General features: G+C 38.3%; 1 long non-coding RNA gene across 11 annotated transcripts in view; it reads left to right on the forward strand.

Annotated features, from left to right (window-relative positions):
* Window positions 1-13,160, forward strand: part of LOC132007361 (uncharacterized) — a 55,981-nt gene that overhangs the window by 22,170 nt on the left and 20,651 nt on the right. For 8 of the 11 annotated variants that reach the window (XR_009401315.1, XR_009401316.1, XR_009401317.1 and 5 more), the window contains 3 exons: window positions 6,312-6,428; window positions 9,162-9,302; window positions 11,178-11,250. The exons of 1 other annotated variant lie outside the window; for it this stretch is intronic. This is a non-coding gene — a long non-coding RNA (uncharacterized LOC132007361). Of the gene's footprint in view, window positions 1-799; window positions 952-2,627; window positions 2,684-6,311; window positions 6,429-9,161; window positions 9,303-11,177; window positions 11,251-13,160 lie in introns of those variants that run through there. 2 more of the 11 variants (XR_009401320.1, XR_009401324.1) reach the window with 2 other exon arrangements.

Here is a 13,160-nt window from a genome sequence, read left to right on the forward strand (position 1 = left end):
ATTTATGTATGTTTTTAAAAAATATTTTATTTATTTATTTGATAGACAGAGATCACAAGTAGGCAGAGAGGCAGGAAGAGAGAGAGAGAGGAGGAATCAGGCTCCCTGTGGAGCAGAGCCCTATGCGGGACTCGATCCCAGGACCCTGAGATCATGACCTAAGCCATAGGTAGAGGCTTAACCCACTGAGCCACCCAGGTGCCCAAACATTTATGTATCTTTTTTTTAAAATTATTAAAGTGATTTATTTATTTTCAGAAAAACACTATTCATTATTTTTGCACCACAGCCAGTGCTCCATGCAATCCATGCCCTCTATAATACCCACCACATGGTACCCCAACCTCCCATCCCCCCACCACTTCAAACCCCTCAGATTGTTTTTCAGAGTCCATAGTCTCTCATGATTCACCTCCCCTTCCAATTTACCCCAACTCCCTTCTCTCTAACAGTGTTTATTCAAAATTTTTTTGCCCATTTATTTGTTAGAGTAACTGTTTTCTTGTTAATGACCATTGTGAGAAATTCTGTATTCTGGATACAAGTCCTTTATCAGAGTTCTAATTTACAAATATTTTCTCCCGGTCAGTGGCTTATCTTTTAATTCTCTCAATAGTGTCTTTGGAAGTGTAGAAATTTTTAACTTTGAGGAAGTCCAGTTTATTGATTTGTTCACTTATTAATTATAGTTTCGATTTCGCATCTATGAAATCTTCACCTAACCCAAGGTCATAAGGATTTTTTTCCTTTCTTTTTCTTTTCTTTTTTTTAATTTATATTTTATTCATTTATTTGACAGAGAGACAGTGGGATCAGGAACATAAGCAGAGGGAGTGGGAGAGGGAGAAGCAGGCTTCCCGCAGAGCAGGGAACCTGACACAGGGCTCCATCCCAGGACCCTGGGATCATGACCTGAGCCAAAGGCAGATGCTTAACGATGGAGCTACCCAGGTACCCCTCTCATTTGTTTTATTTTAGAAGTTTTGGGTTTTATATTTAGGTCTATGATCCATTTTGAGTTGATGTTTGTATATGGTAAGATACATGGATGATTGTTTGTGCATATGGATATGCACTCATATTGTACTCAATATGTCTCAACTCCATTTGTTGAAAGACTCTCCTCTCTCCACTGAATTGCTTTTGCAATTTTGTCAAAAATCAGTTGTTCATATGGGTGTGAACTCTGGACTCTTAATTCTGTTCCTTTGATCTTCTTCCTGTCTACCTTGATGCCAATACCACACTGTTCTGGTTACTGAAGGCTTTATCATAACTCTTGAAATCAGGTAGTTTTGATCTTCCAGCTTTGTTCTTTTTTTTAAAAAAATTTGAGTAGTTGACACACAATGTCATACTAGTTTCAGGTGTACAACATTTTGATTCAAGAAGTTTATACGTTATTCTGTGTTCATCACAAGTGTAGCTACCATCTGTCCCCATACAAACACTATTACAAAGCTGTTGACTATGCTCTGCCTTTTATTTCTGTGACCTATTCATTCCATAGCTGGAAGCCTGTATTTCCCATTTCCCTTCAGCCATTTTGTCCATCCTCCAACCCCCTCCCCTCTGGCAACCATCAGTTTGTTCTCTGTATTTATAGGTCTGATTCTGCTCTTTGTTTATTCATTTGCTTTTTTAGATTCCACATATGAGTGAAATCATATGGTATTTGTCTGTCTTAGTCTGACTTGCTTCACTTAGCATAATACCCTCTGGGTCCATCCATGTTGTAAATAGCACAATCTAATTTGTTCTTTTTCAAAGTTGTTCTTATAATCTAGGTCCTTTACATTTCAACATGAATTTTAGAATCAACTTCTTAGTTTCTTAAAAACAAAATGTGTGCTAGGATTTTTATTAGGATTACAGTGAATCTGTAGATCAGTTTGAGCAGAATAGAATCTTAATAATACTAGTGTTCTGACACATGAAAATGGTATATCCCTCTATTTAGTTGGATCTTTAATTTCTGTCAGCAGTGTTTTGTACTGTTCAATGTACCTACCTTTACATATAAGTAGAGAGATGATTCCCAAGTATTTTATACTTTTTGGTACTATCATGAATGATAGTATTTTTTAAAAATTTTTATTATTTTTTAAAGATTTTATTTATTTGACAGAAAGAGAGACAGCCAGAGAAAGAACACAAGCAGGCGGAGTGGGAGAGGGAGAAGCCGGCTTCCTGCCGAGCAGGGAGCCTGAAGCGGTGCTCAATTCCAGGACCCTGGGATCATGACCTGAGCTGAAGGCAGACACTTAATGACTGAGCCACCCAGGTGTCCAAATGACACTATCTTTTAATTGCAATTTACACATATATTTTCACTAAACTCTCAGAAGCCAAAATGTTGAAAAATAGCCATCGAGGAATCTTTTTGGTTGAAAGCTCAGGCTACTTCCTCTGCAGTGGAAAAAGTACTTGATGTATAACATGCATTTGTTTGTATTTTTATATCAGCTTTTAGAGGTTATTGGCAATGTATTGAAACTAGGGAGAAAAATGTTCCAAAGACAAGTCTACAGTTCATCTGTAAAAAATAGTTTAGTAGTTTTCAAGTTTGTATGTGTATTTAGAATTGAATCCATTGAATTGTAGTGTTTTTCTTTTTTACTCCCCAGATATTCCACTATAATGAATTCTTGGGATCTCGAGTGGGGAGAGAAGAGGAAGAAGCATATGTAAATGTGGTACATATGTATGCACATATGTATATATTACTAAAGCTGCTGGGAATATATTGTCAGGAATACTTGAAGGGTGAATTACTGTGTGTTATGTCAGTCCAGCCCAATTCCTAGCACATGTTAGGAACCAAATGAGGGTGGTTGCTGTTTGCTTTTTCCTAGCTTTCCCTGGCCAATATGTTTATATGTTTACCATAGTGACTCAGTGACTGCTGTGGGATTTGATGCAGACTGATGCACTCAGATCTGTTGCCTGGATCATTTGTTACTATGATAGTTATCAAGTGTTGCTTTCCTTTTTTTTTTTTTTTTACAAACTAAATGTTATTAATTTCATACCTTATATAAAACTTTAATCATTTCATTTTATTTTTTTCATCTGATAAGTGGCAATGTGGGTGGAGGAAATAGGAGATGGAGATTAAAGAATACACTTATCATGATGCATGATGTTGAGCATCTTTTCATGTGTCCATTGGCTATCTGGATGTGTTCTTTGGAGAAATGTCTATTCATGTCTTCTGTCTATTTTTTAATTGTGTTATTTGTTTTTTGGGGTCTTAAGTTTTATATGTTCTTTAATATTTTCACACTAACCCTTTATCAGAGATATCATTTGCAAATATCTTCTCTCATTCCATTGGTTGCCTTTTAGTTTTGCTGATTGTTTCCTTCATTGTGCAGAAGCTTTTTATTCTGATGTAGTCTTGATAATTTATTTTTACTTTTGTTTCCCTTGACTCAGGAGACATATCTAGAAAGAAATTGCTATAGCTGATGTCAAAGAAGTTACTGCTTGTGTTCTAGGATTTTTATGGTATCAGGTCTCACATTTAGGTCTTTAATTCATTTTAAGTTAATTTTTGTGTATGGTGTAAGAAAGTGGTCTAGTTTCATTGTTTTGGATGTTGCTGTCCAGTTTTCCCAACACTATTTGTTGAAGAGCCTGTCTTTTTCCCGTTGGATATTTTTTCCTGCTTTGTTGAAGATTGACCATATAATTGTGGGTTTATTTCTGGGATTTGTATTCTGTTCCTTTGACTTGTGCCAGTATCATAGCATGTTTTTTTCTTTTTTATTTTTCAGTAGACTCCATGCCCAACATGGGACATGAACTCATGACCCTGAGATCAAGAGTCCCACACTCTATTGATGGAGCCAACTAGGTGCTCCTCATTACCATACTGTCTTGATTAGTATAGCTTTGTACTATAGCTTGAGGTCTGGAATTGTGATGCCTCCAGCTTTGCTTTTCATTTTCAAGATTACTTTGGCTATTTGGGATCTTTTGTGTTTCAATACAAATTTTAGGATTATTTGTTACAGTTCTGTGAAAAATGCTGTTGGCATTTTGATAGGGATTGCATTAAGTGTGTACATTTCTTGGGGTAAAATAAACATTTTAACAATATTTATTCTTCCAATCCATGAACGTAGAATGTCTTTCCATTTCTTTGTGTCATCAATTTCTTTCATCAATGTTTTATAGTTTTCAGAGTATAGATCCTTTACCTCTTTGGTTAGGTTTATTTCTGGGTATCTTATTGTTTTGGGTATAATTGTAGATGGAATTGTTTTCTTAATTTCTCTTTCTGCTGCCTTGTTTTTGGTGCATAGAAATGAAACATTTCTGTACACTGATTTTGTGTACGGTGACTTTGCTGAATTTGTTTTTCAGTTCTAGCAGTTTTTTGGTGGAGTCTTTAGGGTTTTCTATATATAATACCATATCATCTGCAAATGGTGAAAGTTTTACTACCTTCTTGCCTTTGGATGCCTTTTATTTCTTTTTGTTGTCTGATTGCTGTCGCTATGACTTCCAGTACTATGTTAAATAACAGTGGTGAGAGTGGACATTCTTGTTTTGTTCCTGACCTTAGGGGAAAAGCTCTCAGTTTTTCCCATTAAATATGTTAGCTTTGGGTTTTTCATAGATGGCCTTTACTATGTTGAGGTATGTTTCCTGTAAACTGACTTTGTTGAAGGTTTTTAACGTGAATAATACTATATTTTGCCAAATGCTTCTTCTGCATCGGTTGAAATAATCTTATCCTTTCTCTTATTGATATGATGTATCACGTTGATTGATTTATGAATATTGAACCAGCCTTGCAACCCAGGAATAAATCCCACTTGATTGTGGTAAGTGATTTTTTGAAATGTATTTTTGGGTTTGGTTTGCTAGTATGTGGTTGAGAGTTTTTCATCTATTTTTGTCAGAGATACTGGCCTATAGTTTTTTTGTTGTTGTTGTCTTTATCTGGTTTCTGATAATGCTTGCCTCATAGATTGAGTTGGGAAGTTTTCCTTCCTTTTTTATGTTTTGGAATAGTTTGAGAAGAATGGATATTAACTTTTCTTTAAATGTTCAGCAGAACATGTGAAGCTCTCTGGTCCTGAAGTTTGGTTTTTGGGAGTTTTCTGATTAGTGATTCAATTTTTCTCTTCCAATTTTCTATTTCTTCCAGCTTTACTTTTGGTAGTTTATATATTTCAAGGAATTTATCCATTTCTTCAAAGTTGTCCCATTTGTTGGCATATAGGTTTTCATAATATTATGTTACAGTTTATATTTTTGTGTTGTTAGTTGTTATTTCTTTTTTTTTTAAATTTTATTTATATATTTGAGAGAGAGAAATCACAAGTAGGCAGAGAGGCAGGCGGAGAGAGAGAGGGGCAAGCAGGCTCCCTGCCCAGCAGAGAGCCCAATGCGGGGCTCGATCCCTGAGATCATGACCTGGGCCAAAAGCAGAGGCTTAACCCACTGAGCCACCCAGGCGCGCCCCGTTGGTTGTTATTTCTCCTCTTTCGTTAGTAATTTTGTTTGAGTCGTCCCTCTTTTTAAAATGACTCTTGCTATAGGTTTCTCAATTTTGTTGATCTTTTCAAAGAACCAGCTTCTGGTTTCATTGATCTATTCTGTTGTTTTCTTTTTAAATTTCTATATCATTTATTTCTGCTCTGATCTGTTTTTTCCATCCTTTTGCTGGTTTGGGGTTTTGTTTGTTCTTTTTCTAGCTCTTTTAGGTATAGGGTTAGGTTGTTTATTGGAGATTTTTCTTGCTTCTTGAGGTATGCCTGTGTTGCTATAAATTTCTCTCTTAGAACCACATTTGCGGGCGCCTGGGTGGCTCAGTGGGTTAAGCCGCTGCCTTCTGCTCAGGTCATGATCTCAGGGTCCTGGGATCGAGTCCCGCATCGGGCTCTCTGCTCAGCAGGGAGCCTGCTTCCTCCTCTCTCTCTCTGCCTGCCTCTCTGCCTACTTGTGATCTCTCTCTGTCAAATAAATAAATAAAATCTTTAAAAAAAAATAAAAATAAAAAGAACCACATTTGCTGCATCCCAAAGATTTTAGACTGTTGTGCTTGCATTTTCATGTAATTTTTTATTTCTTATTTGATTTCTATGTTTACCCATTCATTGTTTAGTAGCATGTTATTTAACCTCCATGTATTTTATGATCTTTCTAAGTTTTTTCCTGTGGTTGATTTCAAGGCAGAGGCTTTAAGCCACTGAGCCACCCAGGCGCCCCTCCCCTTAATTTTAATCTGTAGGTGTTTTGGTCTGAAACAAGCCTCTTATAGTCAGTACATAGATGGTCTTTTTTTTTTTAAGTAGGCTCCATACCCAGCATGGAGCCCCATGTGGGACCTGGATTCAACGACCGTGAGATCAAGACCTGAGCTAAAAGCAAGAGTTGGACACTCAACTGAATGAGACACACAGGAACCCCAGGTCTTCTTTTATTTATCCACTCTGTCACCCTGTGTCTTTTGATTGGAGTGTTTAGTCCATTTACATTCAAAGTAATTATTTACAGATAGTATTTATTAGCATTTTGTTACTTGTTTTGTTTTTTTTTTTCCTATAGATTTTCTATGATTCTTCTCTTGCTCTCTTTCATGATTTGTTGGCTTTCTTTAGTGATATACTTGGATTCCTTTCCTTCATTTTTTGCATATCAATTACTGGTTTTTGATTTGTGTTTGCCATTAGGTTTGTATGTAATATCTTCTGCATATAGCAGTCTATATTATCTTGATGGTTGCTTAAACTCATTCTTTACTCCTCTTCCTCCCATGTTTTAGGTATGTTATGTCACATTTTATATCCTTTTGTTTTATGAATTCTTTGCCTGATTTTTACAGTAATATTTATTTTATTGCTTTTGTGTTTTTTACTTTTTATACTCTCACTTATTATTTTCCTTTCTACTCAGAGTCCCCTTAAATATTTGTTGAAGGGCTGCTTAGTGGTCATGGACTCCTTTAGTTTTTGTTTGTCTGAGAAACTCTTTATCTCTACTTCTATTCCGAATGATAGCATTGCTGGATAGAGTATTCTTGGCTGCAGATTTTTCCCATTCAGCACTTCGAATATATCATAACACTCCCTTCTAGCTTGGAAAGTTCCTGCTAAAAAATTCACGGATAAGCTTATGAGGATATCCTCTTTTTTTCTTAAAAGATTTTATTTATTTATTCATGAGAAATGGAGAGAGGGAGGCAGAGGTAGTGGGAGAAGCAGGCTCCCCACAGAGCAGGGAGCCCAATGTGGGACTCAATACCAGGACTCTGAGATCAGGACCTGAGTGGAAGGCAGATGCTTAACTGACCAAGCCATCCAGGTGCCCCATGGGGATTTCCTTTTATGTAACTGTCTTCTCTTGCTGCTCTAAAATTTTTTTCTTTATTGCTCTTTTAAAAAAAATTTTATTAATTAATTTAAGAGAGAGTGAGAGAGAGGGCATGAGCAGGGAGAAGGAGCAGAAGCAGAGGGAGAAGCAGACTCCTCACTGAGCAGGAAGCCTGATGTGGGACTTGATCCCAGGACCCTGAGATCACAACATGAGCCGAAGGCAGACGCTCAACCAGCTGAGCCACCCAGGCACCCTATTGCTCCTTTTTGACCTTTTAATTACTTTGGTCTCTTATTGTGGTTTGATCCTGTTCTTTCATTTAGGAGATGTTTAACTATCTCCTCATTTTGTCTCACTTTCTATGTGTTTCTGTATGTTAGGAAAGTCTACTAATTCTCTTGTTCTGTATGATAATAGCCTTATATTACAAGGTGTGGACCTCCTTGGGGTGAATTTGGAGGGGAGTGGATCTCTATGCCTCGTGGATCTAGATATATGCTTCTTTCCCCAGACTAGTGAGATTTTCAGCTATTATTTCTTCACATAAAATTTCTGCCCCTTTATCTCTCTTCTTCTGCTGAGATCCTAATAATGAAGATGTTATTACACTCGATGGAGTCACTGAGTTCCCTAAGACCATTCTCAATTTGCATAATTTTCTTTCCTCTCCTTTGTTCAGCTTGGTTATTTTCCATTACTCTGTCTTCCCGGTCATTAATTCACTTGTTCCTCTGCTTTACCTTGCTTGCTATTTATTCAATCAAGTGTATTTTTAATTTTAATTTCTTTTATTGTGCACTTGATCTCTGATTGGTTCTTTTTTTTTTATCTCTGTGTAAAGGGTCTTCCTGATGTCCTCTACTCTTTTCTCTGTTCCAGTGAGTATCTTTATGATCATTACTTTAAATTATCTATCAGACATACAACTTGTACCTGTTTCACTTTGGTCTCTTGTTGTGGTTTGGTCCTGTTCTTTCATTTAGGAGATGTTTCCCTATCTCCTCATTTTGTCTCACTTTCTGTGTGTTTCTGTATGTTAGGAAAGTCTACTAATTCTCTTGTTCTGAATGATAATCGCCTTAAAAAGAAGAGGTCCTGTAGTGCCCTGCAGTGTAGTGTCCCCTGCTCCCCAGGGCCTGGTGCTTCTGCTTGTGTTTCCTGTGTGTATTGTATGTGTTCTGCTATTGAGTCTTGGCCTCTTTTTCCTTCAGTCCAGTAATCTGCAGAGGCTCCCTTTGCTTATTTTGGGTAGCAAGTTGTGCAGTGGTCTGCTTGCTGAAGCTGAGGTCCCGCCATCTGAAGCTTCTTCAGGTTGGCTTCTCTGTCTGTTTGTCATTTCCTTAGGGGTCTTTGAGCATGGACTTTTTACTTTCTGAGCTGGAGTATTTCCCTGTCTATAGAAAGAAAGCAACGTTGCCCATGTTAGAGCAATACTTTGAGGATTTAAAGAAAAAAAGTCTGAAAATAATGACTTATATTGGGTGGCATTTAGTAGGCCCTCTAAATGCTAGTTGCCTCTTCCAACTTGGCCTCCTTAATTCTGTCAATGTGATCCCACCTCTGACATAAACCTCATAGTATAACTACCAGAGAGAGTACTTGGACATGGAACAGTAAACAGGGATGAGGCCTCATTTCCATGATATGAGAGCTTCAGTGTCACTTGTGTGTGTGGGAGGGGGCTATGCATCATTGCACAGCTTTCTGTGAACTGAGTGGGCACAGGCAAGCTTGTGCTCACCCTTTCCCCTGTCTTTCATGTGCTTTCCCTTCCTCTCACTTTTTCCTCTATTCCAACTGCTGTCTGATTCCTTGACTTTCCCTTCTAGTAGAACATCAGAGAAAGGTGTGGAGTGTAGGCCCTCCAAATAGGAGCTGATAGAGAAGAACCAAGTATAATTTCCAGTGTGCTAGTCAGTTTCCTGGAGCAAGAATGAAGACATCGGGTTCCCATCATTGGGAAACGTTAGGTAAGTCACTACCCTTCCACCAGCCTCATCTATACTTTAGTAAAGTGATACCCAATTCCTCCCCCTACACAGGAATATTGTTGAATTTAAGTGTGATTTTATGTGGGGAAGCAATCTGTGGTCATAGGTAGGAGGGAAGGACCAGTGCCCCCTTTGAGTAATTATATTAATGGAGATGCCCTTCATATCACATAATCTGCATGGTATGCATTACTGTTACACAAATATCAGATGTTTAGGTCAGGATTTTGCCAAGTGTGGTTCATGGACCACTTCATCAAAATTGTCAGGGAGTGTTGGTGGAAACTTAAGATTCCTGGGCTCATCCTAGGTCTGCTGTATCCCAAACAGGGAGGTAGGTGGGAAGGGTTTAAATTTTGAATAATTTGGTTCAAATAGTTGGTTCTGGCTCATTCCAATTTGAAAAGAACTCTGGATTTACAACAAAATGTTCTTAAAATTTTGAATCTTTGGCATCTAATTTATTTGTCAAATATCTGTGTCTGCTCCTGTGTGTCAAATAGGTAATAATTCCTTCATTTAGGTCATACATTTTTAGTGATTTATATGTGAGGCCTTAAACTAGGTACTGGGAATATAGCACAGAGAACAAGATAGGCAGAGTTTCTGGTGCTTTCATTCAGATTCGGGAAAACTGGCAATAAGCTGTTAGATCATAAGTGGGTCAGTTCCATTTGGGCTTTAGGAAGGTAAACACATACACAGAAGAGAAAATGATGGGTCAGGGATTACTTAGATTGGGCTGTCCATAAAGTTCTTTCTCAGGAAGTGGCATTTGAGGTGAGTCCTGAAGGACAAGAGGCTACTAGGCCTAGGCTGGCTTCTTGATTTGTGATGTGTGTGGCATCATTTGTTCCAGGAGCTGATGATGAGCTTGAGTGGCTGGAACCTGGCAGATAGAGTACAGATGGTAGGAAATGAGGTCAGAAGGGGAGATGGAAGCCAATCCAAGGAGAAGTAAAATATTCACACTCACACTTTGTAAATGGCAGAACTAGGGTTTGGCCCTAGTCTGTCTCCAGAGGCTACATTCCTAACCAGTGTACTGAAGAAGAATTAAGAAACATGTGTTGGGGGTGCCTGGGTGGCTCAGGTGGTTAAACATCTGTCTGCCTTCAGCTCAGGTCATAATCTCGGGGTCCTGGGATTGAGCCCCGTGTTGGGCTCCCTACTCAGTGGGGAGTCTGCTTCTCCCTCTCCTCCTCCACCCCCCAACCACCAATCATGCTGTCTCTCTCAAATGAATAAATAAAATCTAAACAACATCAAGAACAACAACAAAAACATGTGTTGAACTATGTCAGCTCATACTGGGTGATGTTAGGCTGGAGCTATATGGTTTTTTTAAAGTTTATTTATTTTTTTTAAGTAATCTCAGCCCCCAGTGTGGGACTCAAAACCATGACCCCAGGATCAAGAGTCACATGCTCTACTGACTGAGGAAGCCAGGTGCCCCCAGGGCCATGTCTTTGGGTTAAAGCTATGCTTCAGTGTGCATTTTTTAAAAAATACATAGGGGGTATTTATTTAAGAAAAACGAGAAGGTAATAATTATAAAAAACAAAAAAAATAATTATCATAGTTACTATGCATTGGACAACTTGTCTATAAAAATAATACCTTGGGCTTCCACTATGAATTCTTTCTGTAAATTCAGAGTGCTCTTCAAGATGAGAATGACATTATTTTGTGTCTGAGGCCTCGGTTGTTGGGTGGGAAGTATGATCTGACCCCTTTTGACTGGTGAGGCAAGCAGAGCTGTCTTAACTTACCCAAGGTCACCTAGAATTAGTGGGTTAGGTCTGGTGCAGGTCAGATATATCTCCTGCTAATACTCAGTTTTCTTTCCATCAGATATGGTACTCTGTGCAGTGCACCACTTTTCAAGAGCTCAGAGGATATGTGCTTCTCTGAGGTTATTCTGAAGGTAATATAAGGGGACACTAAATACTTTCAAATGAAAGGAAATGAGGTGTTGATTTTCCTCTTCTTTCTTAAACTCAGTAGGGAGATTCGAAGAAAAAAATTTCTGGAATTATACAGCATGTACTCTTTTACGTTTGGCTCCTTCAGATCAACATAATAGGGATTTGTGTGTGTATGTGTGTGTGTGTGTTTGAGTATGTGATTTATATTATCATTGTAGTTGCAGATCATTCTCATTGGTGTATAGTATTACATTGTAGATACTTTAATCTATATATCTGTTATGGGGATTTGGGTATTTTCTAGTTCTTTTACTTAATGTTGCTATGGATGTCCATACTTGTACCTACCTTTTAGATGGATACTTACTTTCCTTTCTCTGGGGCACATACCTAAGACAGGCATTTCTGAGTCATAGTATGTGTGTGTGCATGCTGAGCTTAGTAGATACTACCAAACACTTTATCAAAGTGGTTGTTTCAGGCTATATTTCCAATCTCAGCAACACTTGGTACCTTTCGTCTTTTTCATTTTTGTGGTTTAGGTAAGCTTGTGGTAGTATCTCATTGTGGTTTTAATTTTAATTCTCTGAAGTCTTCAATAGCATTTTTTAAAATTTTATTTTTTTTAAAGATCTTATTTATTTATTTGACAGAGAGAGAGATCACAAGGGGGCAGACAGGCAGACAGAGGGGGAGGGGGAAGCAGGCTCCCCAGTGAGCAGGAAGCCCGACACAGGGCTCGATCTCAGGACTGTGAGATCATAACCTGAGCTGAAGGCAGAGGTTTAACCTTCAGTGGCTTTTATTTTTATTTTATTTATTTATGTGTTTAAAATTTTCATTTTTAATTAACATATATTATTAGCCCTAGGGGTACAGGTCTGTGAATGGCCAGGTTTACACACTTCACAACACTCACCATAGCACATACCTTCTGCAATGTCCATAACCCTACCTCCCTCTCCCTACCCCCCTCCTCCTGGCAACCCTCAGTTTGTTTTGTGAGATTAAGAGTCTGTTATGGTTTGTCTCCCTCCCGATCCATCTTGTTTCATTTATTCTTTTCCTACTCCCCAAACCCCCCACATTGCCTCTCAACTTCCTCAAAACAGGGAGATCATATGATAATTGTCTTTCTCTGATTGACTTATTTCGCTAAGCATAATACCCTCTAGTTCCATCCATGTCATCACAAATGGCAAGATTTCATTTCTTTTCATGGCTGCATAGTATTCCATTGTATATATATACCACTTCTTCTTTATCCATTCATCTGTGGATGGACATCTAGGTTCATTCTATACTTTGGCTATTGTGGACATTGCTGCTATAAACATTCTGGTGCACGTGCCCCTTCAGATCAATACATTTGTATCTTCTGGGTAAATACCCAGGAGTGCGATTGCTGGGTCGTAGGGTAGCTCTATTTCAACTTTTTGAGGAACCTCCATGCTATTTTCCAGGGTGGTTGCACCAGCTTGCATTCCCACCAACAGTGTAGGAGGGTTCCCCTTTCTCTGCATCCTGGCCAGCATCTGTTGTTTCCTGACTTGTTAATTTTAGCCATTCTGACTGGTGTGAGGTGGTATCTCATTGTGGTTTTCATTTGTATTTCCCTGATGCCGAGTGATGGGGAGCACTTTTTCATGTGTCTGTGGGCCATCTGGATGTCTTTGCAGAAATGTCTGTTCATGTCCTCTGCCCATTTCTTGATTGGATTATTTGTTCTTAGGGTGTTGAGTTTGAGAAGTTCTTTATAGATTTTGGATACTAGTCCTTTATCTGATATGTTGTGTGCAAATATCTTCTCCCATTCTGTCAGTTGTCTTTTGGTTTTGTTGACTGTTTCCTTTGCTGTGCAAAAGCTTTTGATCTTGATGAAATCCCAATAGTTCATTTTTGTCCTTGC

This window comes from Mustela nigripes, chromosome X (assembly GCF_022355385.1).
Source record: "Mustela nigripes isolate SB6536 chromosome X, MUSNIG.SB6536, whole genome shotgun sequence".
Taxonomy (NCBI): Eukaryota; Metazoa; Chordata; class Mammalia; order Carnivora; family Mustelidae; genus Mustela; species Mustela nigripes.